Source organism: Papilio xuthus, unplaced genomic scaffold (assembly GCF_000836235.2).
Source record: "Papilio xuthus unplaced genomic scaffold, Pxut_1.1 DF826945.1, whole genome shotgun sequence".
NCBI classification, from domain to species: Eukaryota; Metazoa; Arthropoda; class Insecta; order Lepidoptera; family Papilionidae; genus Papilio; species Papilio xuthus.
The window spans coordinates 6,346,739-6,359,439 of NW_013531704.1; the positions used below are offsets into that span (position 1 = coordinate 6,346,739).

Below are 12,701 nucleotides of genomic sequence, written 5' to 3' on the forward strand. Positions count from 1 at the left end.
CTATCTCAAGCCCTTGTAAGGAGATTGCGTCTATTTGAAATCATTATATTAATAATATAAGATAAAATTTACATAATATTGTAATGTTCGGCGTACAGACCGGTTACTTCTGCGGTAGTCAAACTCGTCTGAACAAAACCTTATAATATTTTACCTTTTAAAACGAAGCAGGAATTTAAATGTGAAGTATAAATTATTTTTTTTCTGTGATGTTCAATGCATGTATTTATTTTCGTGACTAATGTGTGTTTGCCCTTAGGAGACATTTCTAGCTAGTGGTTTAAGGTGGCAGAGGATAGAGGGCGCTGTTTTAAATCTCTTCGGCGTTAATTTCCATATTGATTTAAATAATTACTTTCATTAAAATATTACTTTAAACTAAGTATACTTAAGTGTACATAACATATATTTGGTTTAAGTAATATTCATATACTAATATTCACCAGAACAGTGAGTAGAAGAAAAAAATGGCGGTATTTCCAAACCGCTCTCTCAAAGGCCGGCAACGCATCTGCGGTTCCTATGGTATTGCTGATGTCCATGAGCGTCGTTGAATACCTCGGTGTTCCCGCTGCTCGTTTGCCCCCTTCTGTTGTAAGAAAAAAATAAAAAAGTGTCTAAGTAAATTGTGATTGGATATTATGTGGTCAATAAAAAGGAAGACAAATTTATAGTTATTTTTTTTTTAAGAAACGTCGGTTATCAATAAATAGCTTTTATTGTTGACCAGAGATAATAATTGGAGTATTTTTTCTTTTCTTATAAGAATCAAATGTAACTATAAAACACTGCTATAAGTTAAGTAAAAGTTTTTTTTTATGTTTATTTTACCACTTTATTTATTGAACTTTAGACGTAAATTTTGTAAAAAAATAAGATATTTCTAACAATCGTGATTTATCACTTATCGATATTTCGTTGACGTTTTAAAATGATTATTGGAATCACATGACTAATAGTAAATGTATTATTTATTTATTAGTTCTATTGTAACGTATTTTTATATATAATAAGTATATAAGGAAGATTAAAATATCTTATGTTAGAAATGTACTTTGACATTTTTTTTAATTACCTCATTTACAATCATATTTATTATTCTACTAGCTGTCGCCCGCGACTCTGTCCGTGCGGAATTAAAAAAAAACTTACTGAATAGCCTATGTGTTTACGTTGAGTCGTTCCGGAGATACCTTCAAACATCCATCCATCCAAACATAGCATTTATATTATAACTAAGATGTTTCCAGTTTCCACTGCCGATACATTTATTTATTATGCTATGTTTAGTCAATGTTTCGGTAATGGAAATTCAAAGTTTGATTGACCGAAATATGGAAACTAAACTGACAGTCATAGATTTCCCTGCAGGTATATGTATAAGGAAAATCAACGCAATTAATTTTAATTCTAAATAACATATAATTCAACCTTAACATAAATAATTCCATTGTCAACTGATAACGCTTCTTTGTTTTAGTTCTAATTTTAAACGAAATTATGTATCATAAATTCGACTACACTAAATAAGTTTCCGTAGTGTAGCGGTTATCACGTGTGCTTCACACGCACAAGGTCCCCGGTTCGATCCCGGGCGGAAACAGTTTTTTCCTTTTTGTTTTTTATTTTTATTTTGTAACAAAATAGTAAAAATTTACACGTTTTTTTAATTTCAGGAAATAAAACTAAAAACATTTTTATACTCTGTTGTTATAATATTACATTACATTCAAAAATTCTACTCTTTTGTTTGAACTTTGATTTTTTCTATACAAATATAAATTATAATACATACACGTCTATTCAATGGTTTGTAAAAGTTCATTATAATGCATACCAAGTAATTTTTTTATAAATTATTATTAAAAAATAATTATAGAACCTCTTTTGAAAGCACAAAAAATACGTTCTCACGAAAAAAAAATAAAGCGTTCCATTTTTAAAATTCGAAATCAATAAACGCATAGGCATTGTACTTAGTGCATATGGGCGTGTAGACCTATATTCTCGGTTTAAAAATAAAAAATAGGCCTCGGAAACAAGGCCAGTGCACACGTGCTCGACAACACCCGCATTAATTCAATAGTTGAACTCAAAAAATAATTTACATAAAAGAATTGGAGTTGAGAACACGGGGCGCCGATCACAATTAGTGTATTGTTCTTAAAAAAAAAACGCTTTTATAATAATGAAACAATAGACCGGTAGTTAGTGCGTCCGCACGAGAGACCTCTCGGCTTAAGTGTCAACCATGCGGGCACTTTTATTTTTCAACGAATTTGCATCCAGCCAGCCCGCCTGCCGGGGACGCTTTTATTGACGGCTTAAAACATTGTGCAATTTATTTGAAATTTTGAACAGAATTCAAACATTGAATAAAACCGTACATATGACGTATATAGGAAATATTGTATGTTCCTACTTCCTAATTTGTAAAATATTCGAAATTCTTATTAGAAATTGACTTTTTATAAGACAAAGACAATTCACACATTTCAAAACTATTAATCAAAATGCAACTTTACTCTGATTAACTCATAAGAAACATGCCATGACAGCTTGTGATTCTCGGGTAATTTCCTTCCTCAGACAGCCGTGTTGTGGAATGGCCAACTTAGGGTCCTTCAAGAAGCGAACATACCGTTTGCTCAAAGGCCGGCAACGCATATGCAGCTCTCTAGTGTTGTGGATGTCCATGGACGTCACTTATCCCGGTTTCCTGCCGTTTGCCCCGTTCTCTTATTTAAAAAATTACGGAATTCCCACCGGGTCGGTTGACGTTGTTGGTGTATAAAAATATTGCTCAGATATCAACATTCGAAGCCAACTCGTCAGATCTGTGAGGTAACAAAGTCAGAGACAAAGACGTTGCGTGTAATTAAATGGAACGATGTGATTCAGAGCAATTTAGCGTCGAATGCGGATTCCAGTAAATGAGTGCTATTGTTCCACTTGTATCTTACGAATAGTTCCTTTACTTACAATTAAAAAAAAAAAAAATAATTGTATTAAACTTTTTAGGGTAACTTCTTATTTGGACTGAATTGACCGGAATTCAATTTGGATTTTAGATTACCCAAGATTGGGTTCCAAATCTAAATTATTTCAAAGAGTTTCCTTCAGATAGAGTGTAGCTGTAGTTCCAGAATGTTCTGGATAGCGAGTAAGAGAGTAAAGTAAAATATATTATATAAAAATAATTGTTATGTTTTTTTATCATGAGGTGGCAAACGACCGAGCGGCCACCTGAAATCGCTGAAATAGCGAAGTGACCGTTGCCCATAGACATACGCAATTGCATATGCGTTGCCAACCTTTAATCGACGGAGGAGATATATATAAGGATGCACAGAAAGAAAACATTTTCCCTTTCCATGCATCATCTCATCCGGACAGTCCACTTCCACTTACCATCTTTCCTTATAAGAAAAAGGGTGGGAAGGAAAAGAGGACTAAATTAGGCCTCCGGGACACACACTCATCAGACGAAACGCGGAATAGCTTCCACTTGACGCCTGCCTTCTGTGTGGTCGTGGTATTTCACCGGGCGAGCCGGGCCGATTCGTGCGAAGATGTTAAAGCGGGCTCTACCAATGTTAAAATTAGTTGTGATAGTTAAGGTAGCAACTGAATGGTGCTAATAGGAATTTACGGCATATAATCTAATTTAATAGCTGTAGAAATCCTACGTGAGTCAGTGACAGCATTTTCCTCTTATTGCTATTTTTTAATGAATCCCGACAAAGACGTTCTTCATTATTACGGGTCACGTATCCATTTGTACATTTTATTTTCCTTATGTCACCATTGACAGTATCCATTGTTTTAATATAGACGTAATAAAATCTTATAAGAATGAAAGAACGACAGGAAATTTCCGTATAAGATGAATTGATGTTTTCTTTTGTTGTCAAGGAATTATTTAAGTTAATAAAACAATCTTACTATTATAAATGAAAAAGTTTAGATGGATGTTTAAAGGTATCTCCGGAACGTCACTACAGATCTTAACGAGATTTGCATATATATAGAACAAAGTCTGTAAGAACACATAGGCTACTTATTAAGTTTTTTTTAACTCCGCGAAGATGGAGTCGCGGGCGAGTGTGAGGCTAGTGAATAACTGAATGTAATGTTTGTCAACCAACCTGCACCTGGCCAACATTTTTCACTATAGCCTAGTCATGGCTAACTTAGGGAAGGCAGCGAGCCCCTCAGTGGGGATATATAGAGAGCTGATGATGATAATATCTAATGAGCACTTTGACCAATTTCAGCGATGTCAAAATTTGTGTTGAAGTCTAGTTCGCTAGTTCTATAATAAAACTTACTTATTATAGTAACCTATGTATTATTCCAGAGCGTCGGTGGCTCAGGGGGTTTAACACTTGACTTGTAATCTGCAGGTCCTGGGTTCGAATCGATTTACATATGTACATTTGTCCGACGTTCTTACGGTGAAGGAAAACATCGTGATGCAACCTGCACATATCTGAGTAGAAATTCAAAGATATGTGTGAAGTCAACCAACCCGCACTTGGCTAGCGTGGTTGACTATGGCCTAATCACCCTAAACTTAGGTTAGGCTCCGAACCCCTCAGTGGGGACGTATAGTGAGCTGATGATGATGATGTGTTCTTCCAGACTATATTTAAAACTATGGTAAATTTCAAAGAGATTTATGCAGCCGTTCTAGAGATACTTTCTAAAAACATCCGTCACTTATAATATTAGTAAGCAGTACGATTAAATCACTAAATCAAATTATCTAAACGTGATTTGGCATTTATAAAAGCGCATACGATTACTTTTTTGTACGAAAAAAAGTACGTGAATGTCGACATGCGAACAGAACCCAGGAATTAACCCTCGCCCTGTCGTTGTTTTTAATATCATATTCCGTGGATGAATTCCTCCCAATCTTATTTGCATACGTCCATGTTAATATGACCCGGGAGTTTTTTTCTTACTGGTTAAACTAACTAGGAAAAAATCATTGGAGGGTTAACTTTTTTTTAAACTTCTACGGTAAAAAATAATTGTCATTATATTAAAATATCTTTTATAACATTCACTTTTTGTTTCAAGAACATCTGCCATTTTTTTGTAGTACATTTTTTATTTATTATACGAATTAATTTCGACGTTTGTTCGTAAATACAAAAGATTTTTAGTTACTCGACTCTCTCATACAAATATTAAAATATAGAATTTTCATTTTATTTTTACACTTTAGGACAAATAATTAGTCTAATGCTTATTACCTTTATATACATTAGTTTAGTATTTTATGAAAACACATAGCTACAAAAAATAACCATAATCACTAAGATTTTTTTTCTAGAAAAAGGATAAATAATAAACTATAAGGAGTTTACTAATCCATAACAGAGACGAACTAGCGTAACATTTTTTAAAGATGGCTCATTTAATTACAACAGCATCCGCCACTTTCCGCCGCAAACCAGTTTGGTCCGGTCCGATCCATGAACATCTTCTCGAAATTTCGAGAACGTTTCAAACATGTCGAATCGTGCAGACCCATAAATTGTAGAAATTAAAAAAAAAACAAATTTAATAATTGTACTTAGAAGTAAATCAGGTAGAGAAGGAATTTAGATAACTAGATGACCTAGATCGAACTTCAATCCAAGATTCCATCATTGTAGAATATGATCTTCAAAAATATTGAAAAATGTTTATTAATTTTGACCATAGTTTTAAGAACAAACAAACCACAAGTCTAAACAAAAATTTATATGATTTTAGACGAAGACAACTATCAAAGCTGAGAAAGCAAACGATGCTTTACGATTCACTCAAACAACGCAAATTATAGCTGTAAGAGATATACTAAACTAGCCGTCGCAATTCCGTCCGCGCAGATTTAAAAAGAAACTTAATTAGTAGCCTATGTGTTCTTCCAGATATGTTCTATTCGACGTCAAATTTCAGCGACATCCATACAGCCGTTCTAGAGATACCATCTTACAAACATCCATCCAAACATTCGCATTTATAATATTAGTAAGATATATTTAACAACTTGAAGTTTACATACCATTTTATTGGATCTTTAATTTTATCATTAAATATTCGGTGAGTCGTCGTAAATGTTTAGAAACGCTCTGTCATTTTGTCTCATTGATTAATTAGAGAAATAAACGCAAATGATTTGTTAACTTCCTACAGTAATATTTTATTCAGAAGTTAGACCATTTGACCCTACACCTTTACGATATTTATATTTATAACAAATTGAATAGGCAGAGAAATCTGTGTATTAACTTATGATCGTCACAGTAGTTGATTACTGTAATAAATGAAATATAATTAAATAGAGAGATCGTGATAAAGTTTAAATTTATTACAGTAAAAGACACGTTGTTAAATAATTTAGTTAAGATCAAAAGTTTAATGCTTTTCTGTAAATCACAGTTATATACGTATGTATATAGGAATCGTATATATTACATTTAATAAAGCCTAAATTAATATTTATTTTATAATTTTTTTAACTGGCATTCAAAAAGACAAAAAGGCTAACCTAACCTAACTTTAATTTAAAAAAAAATAAAAGTCAAATGACGCTGGCTGTAAAGGATGAAATAATGCCATCTATTGGCAGCATTTTAAAACAATAATTTCATCATATTTAATTCAAGTTACACAAACTGTATGTTAATATATAAGTTCAAATTTAAGAACATATTTGAAAACACTAAACGATGGTATATACCCTAAGATACTCGGAGTAAAACACGAATCGAACGACAACTATTAGTCCAAAACTGTTCAATCGTTTAGGCTTTGCGTCGTTACATACATACAAACAAAGCCACATACATATAAAACACTTACATACACGCGAAAAACATCTTGCCAGTCACGTATATAATAATAATTTAGAAGATATAATTAATTCCGTTTACTCATTGTAGTTTTATTTTATGTTTACAAGAATTAGTAATTCCAAACAACAGATGACTCACATAGATCCAACAAAATAACAATAAAATGAAACAAAACCAACGTCATTCTTATTCTCTACATTACGCCAATCTTTATTTCATATCCTGATATCGTAGTGTAGAGACGGGCCATATTTTGAATTAGAAAAAGTAACAAATCTTCATGTGCTCTGTATACTTAGACTATAGAGTAACGGACTAGACAAAGCAATTTTAATAAGTAAATCCTGTTACTTTTCACAGCTGTTGAAGTAAAGAAAGATTGAGATGACAATCACAGATTAAAACGTCTTAATGTCTCAAAAAATAAGCACATAAAATGAGCAAGTTTAGTAATTTTTATTATTTTTTGGCAGATGGGAATACTCTTAACAGATCCCGTCTTTTAATAGTCAAAGTGTGTAAACGTACAATGTGGTCGAAATTTAAATATTTGAGTTTCCGGGGCCGGTTACATTTGGATGCTCGGCGGTGCGTTGATTTGCATACGCGCTTTGAGACACGGTGGGAAAAAGTTTAGGGTCTGTGACATCACAATGAACGCGGATTTAAATTCCCAATTGATTATTACTTTTAATGCGCCTTCGATATTTTAATTTATTTGGTATGCAAATGCCAGCTACCTTAAAAGTTCTCAAGGTATTTATAGTAAGAAGTTTTCTTATGGAATTTTTGCATTAGAAATTAACATTATAATAGGAAATTTATGCAATACCAAATAAGGGTTTAACGTTTGCAAATCTTTTAATATAGTATACGGAAGTTAACCGGTTTCTTTAAGGACGGTCTTTTCTAAAGTTAACGTTGGATTAAAAATACTTATAAAAACAACTAACAAGTACAACTTCGGTTTGGAAGTCGGTTAATAAAATAGGTATGTTCTAAAATATGAGTGAAAATTAATTTATCGATAAAAATATAAAAAAATTAAAATACTAGGCCGTTTCTTTAATTGCTGGAATAAGAAATTTTTTGTTCTTTAACTTGGTAATTTTATTTCAATTTAAAATATAAATATTCAGCATAAATAAGTCCTTTACGGTTAAATCTTACTAATATTATAAATGCGAATGTTTGGATGTTTGTTTGATGGTATCTACATAACGACTCGACAGATCTTGATGAAATTTGGCGCAGATGTAGAACATAATCTGGAAGAACACATATACATATTAAGTATTTTTAATTCCACGCGGACGGAGTTGTGGGCAATAGCTAGTAATAAATAATAAAAAAAACAAGAATTGGCGCCACTAACATTAAAGACTAGTAGTACCTGTCTAGGGTTGACAAAAATCTTATCGATAAATTTAAATGAGCACGATTAAACCCAAGTTGCATTCATTATTCACAGATAAGCCAATAAGGTTGAAATCTGTGATCGCGTGAGACTGTACCTAAGATCTGTGAATGCTAATCACCGACATAAATACGGATGAGACTGTAACGGATGTAAGTGTTGCATACATTACACCTCGCATCAACAATCTCACGGAATCTATCGATTACTTAGTAGTAAATAATATCGATGTTTGCAGCCGACTACTACTTTATCGATAAAAAATAAGACTTCTTATTTGTCTTGACAACCCTAACCCCCTACTAACCTATTTCTTTTAAGAACTTCATTGAAATTGCAGCAAAGTTTTATTCTGTTATTTTTTCATTTAAACTAAATCGATAATTTTTATATTTATATAGATACAGTACTTTTAATTTAATATCAAAAAGGTTACTTATTCAGTAAATACTAATTATATTCCTAAATCAATAACAAATACATAATAGAAAACTTATTGATTTCGTCAGACTTGTCTACATAAAAGTCCCACCCACATCTCACATACGGCGTAAAAAAAATCGCGAATGCGCCCCCATACATTGCCAAATCGCCCTTTACCAATCAATCGAAACATCGACCTATGATTGGTTACCCCACACTCCCCTAAACAAACCAGAAACTCTAGACCCCGCGATCCTATAAGCTTCCTCTAAGTACTTCAATAATGAGAGTAAAGTAGGGAGAATGCGAGGTCAAGTGATATTGGTCGGTCTACACGTGTGATGCAATAAAAGTTTTATTTTCCCCCGATTTCCCCTATTCCTGGCTCGGGCGCATCCCGCGGGAGTTTGTCCAATCAAATTAAATCCGCGATTGACGTGCCTCACTTAGAATTGCGAATTGTGTTTTTTAATGCCGTTCTAATTTCGAAAATGTTCGTAATTTGAGGTTGCTTTTTATTTGAATTGCAGGTCCAATGAAAGCTGATTTTATACAATTTATTATCTGTTACGAAGATATCCCGATGACCTTGGGACGAAGATATTTGAAAAGAGTTATATTTATTAATCCTACTTTATTTTTTTTTTATTTATCATCTGTTTATGATTGTCAGTTAAATCTCTATGCCGGTGAGTTATGGGCGGTTAAAAACTAAGGCAAGGGACGCACTGGACGTAGGAAAAAGTCGTGGCTACATAATATTAGAAAGTGGACGGGGATCAGGTCAGCGGAGGAACTGTTTCGCCTTGCACTTGACACCAAATGTTCCAAGTTAGCGGCCAACCTTGACTGAAGAGGCGCTAAAGAAGAAGAAAAAAAACTATGTCTCACATAAATATACAGTTAATAAGTAAAAATCAGCCATGATCACTCTCTCGCTATATGATTATCGATACAAAAAAATAACATAGTAATTATTTAAGACATTATGCTGTAATTTGTCCGTTTCACATATTGTCGTGTAAATGACCAAAAAAAAATGTACGTTAACATAACAATATCAAAATTATTATAGTTCGAGTAAATTATCTGACCCGGTGAGAAACGCGCAGATATCACGCGCAGTTCTGTCAGAAACTATGTAAAACCTACGCAGACATAACACCAGCCTACACAAGACATAACATGACAGCTACAGTACAACAAGGTTATCGTGGGACATTTTGACAACAACTAAGGGGCGCCAATGAGCTGCATTTTGTATCATTTGCGATTACCAGGTCAGGTGTCTTTTTATACAATACTAGCTGTCGCCCGCGACTCCGTCCGCGTGGATATATAACAATAATAATTAGTGTAGCCCACCCATCCATCTATATCACATCCATCTGAACATTCGCATTTATAATATCAGTAAGTTAAATAAAAAGCAGCTCGTTACGGCATAAATTCCTTGTCCTATGTCAGTCTCCTGGCTCTAAGCTACGTCCTCACCAATTTTCAGCCATATTGGTAAAGCCGTTCTTGAGTTATAAATAGTGTAACTAACACGACTTTCTTTTATATATAGATTTAAATACACATTTCAGCTAAATAGCGCTTTTCTATTTAAACAATAGACGATTATTGACAAATTAAAAACTCCGATAGCAACCAACATTTGTTTTGTTTGTTAGTGTTTCAAAGACTTAAAATATTTACATTCAACGCGGTACATTCTATAATATTTTCTTGCAAACTTTCAAAGGCTTTTAAATGGCATTTTACATATTGATTTTAATCTCATTCAATATTTGAATTTCAAAATTCCTACACAAACTTGATATGTAGTTTCAAGCACTAATAGTACCGGCTTTGAAAAAGATTTTTGACGATTAAGATAAGATTTTTTTTCATAAAATTCAATCTCTAATATAAAATATGTTAAAATATTATCCATTTATTACACTAAAACTAGTATTTAATAAAAAAAAAACCTTTAAAGTAGTTGTTAACATAAAATTTTAAATTCAGATAAATAATGAAGTAGATTTCTTTAATCATTTATACATTTTTGTATAGCAAAATAAAACGTAAAAGACATTAAGTGAACGTTTACAGATGGTACAACTCTTTTCAAATATCTCAGCGGATGAGTGACAGCCCAAGCCGAGGTCCCCTCTCGGGGGCCCTTGAAACCAGTCACTCCACGGAGCGTCCACCTAAGCGATCTAAGAGCTCGGTGACCTCCCAATCCGGTAACTATAATGAAGTAACAGCCCGAGCCAAGGCTCCTGAGGGATCCCTGGAGTCTTGTTACTCTTAAACGAGGTTCAGGCTAATTTCAAGGTTTAAATCGATTTTAATCGAGAATATATCGGATATCGGATATCGGTCAAGGTTACGAGTTAGTCTGTGTTATATTTATATTCAGTAGACTTATTAAAGTGTAAACAAATTTTCTAAGTTTATACTTTAATAAGTCTATTGTAGTCGATTATAAAGTTTTAGTATAGAACACATAACATATATAATTTGTATATCAAAGAATCAATTTTAGAAGACTTATCTCGTGAAAGCGAAACCACGAGTAATCGAAACTGTGTGCTTGACCAAACTTAATAGCCGTGCCGGGTTTAATTTAAAAAAATAAAAAAAAAGGATAGAGAGCGTCGTCCGCCGCCAGATCACCTATGATTACGAGGGTCGCACCCCTATTACATTAATATGCCGAACCCTTTGGCTCGATTCATTATTTCTAAAACCTACCTACGTGCTCCGGCATTCACCTTGGGTTATTTTTTTATTCCTTTCCTATTATTTCATAGTGTGACGTGTTGCTTCGCTTTATTAGTGGATGACTATACATTCTTGATACTTGAATTCGCTTTAATGTATTTTACTTGTTATCGACATACCTATTACAGGCCATAGAAACTTCCAGTAAAATGTGTTATAGTAACATTATGCAGAATAAAGTCGTGTAAATTCCTCCCAGGCATAAAAAAAACGGACGATAATAAGAAACAATACGACACGTAGGTAGCGTCGTAATTACCACAAATCATACTAAACTTTCTAGCACATATCCCGTTTTTTATTGCACAAAAGTATTCTGAAAGTGATTTATATAAGACGTTTATACAGTTGTATTGCAATGAAAATATCAAGTATCAAGATGTAGAGATCGCCGTAAGTTCCCCCCACAGAGCAATGCACAGCGCTTCCAGCATGACGTATCACCTTTGCATATTAATTCAGCGTTTAATTCCGATAATAATAATACAAGAGCGTGAACCAACTCTTTGTTTTAGTCTACAACCCTATGTTCAAACGTTTTCAACGTTACGTAAAGTATCAAATTGCTTTAATCTTACTAATATTATAAATGCGAATGTTTAGATGCATGGAAGATTTGTTGGAATGTATCTTGAGAACGCTCTGTCTTGATCTGCTCTCATTGAAAATTGGCATAGATGTAGAACATCATCTGGAAGACATAGGCTACTGATTAAGTTTTCCTTTTAATTCCGCGCGGACAGAGTCGCGGGTGACAGCTAGTTATGTTATATGTCGGTGAGTCAATACTATTATATTGTTTTAAAACACTTAAGATTATGTTTTAAAATTGAGCGTCAATAGCCTAATGGTTAAGGGTACGGATTTCCGATCACGAGGTAGGGGGTTCGAATCCCGCCATTCGACTATTGTCGTAAACCATATCCTAGCACAGGCATAGAGCTTAGTTGGAATGGTTAAAGAAATATTAGTAAATTTACAAAAAAATCTGCTAATATTTAAAAAAAAGTCGTCGTTTTTAAAAATAAAGTAGAATTTTGTCGTCCAATGACCTAAGACATTTTATGTTCATTAGCTAATTGACGTCATCAAATTAACATTCTTTTCTATATTTTAAATGTTTCGTCAAAATATATTACATGGTACAAAAGCAGATTCCATAATGTTAATCTTATTATTTTACTTAATATTACAAATGCGAATATTTAGATGGAAGGTATCTCCAGGAC

The 12,701-nt window shown here is 33.2% G+C and overlaps 1 non-coding gene across 1 annotated transcript; it reads left to right on the forward strand.

Annotated features, from left to right (window-relative positions):
* The first annotated feature begins 1,530 nt into the window (after positions 1–1,530).
* On the forward strand, positions 1,531–1,603 carry TRNAV-CAC (transfer RNA valine (anticodon CAC)). The gene has a single exon. It is a non-coding gene; the product is annotated as a tRNA-Val (tRNA).
* Positions 1,604–12,701: the final 11,098 nt, after the last annotated feature.